This window comes from Morus notabilis, unplaced genomic scaffold (genome assembly GCF_000414095.1).
Source record: "Morus notabilis unplaced genomic scaffold, ASM41409v2 Scaffold73, whole genome shotgun sequence".
NCBI classification, from domain to species: Eukaryota; Viridiplantae; Streptophyta; class Magnoliopsida; order Rosales; family Moraceae; genus Morus; species Morus notabilis.
Genome location: NW_010358777.1, coordinates 1,197,681 through 1,198,041, shown reverse-complemented (window position 1 = coordinate 1,198,041; position 361 = coordinate 1,197,681).

Genomic DNA, 361 nt, shown 5'->3' with positions numbered 1-361 from the left:
ATCTAGGTCTGGAATTACTCTTTTGAACAGTGATTGTCCCAAGACATCTGAAGAAAGAGAATACATGGCGAAGGTGCCTTATGCTTCGGCGGTCGGGAGCCTCATGTATGCAATGCTTTGTACTCGACCGGACATTTGCCATACGGTCGGGATTGTAAGTCAATTTTAGTCGAATCCAGGACCTAACCACTGGGTTGCGGTCAAGCATGTATTCAATTATCTTCGGAGGACTAGAAACTCTATGCTGGTATATTCCGGGGAGGATTTGACACCTCTAGGATATACAGATTCGGATTTTCAATCCTGTTTGGATTCTAGGAAATTGACTTCGGGTTCTGTCTTTACTCTGGGAGGTGGTTCC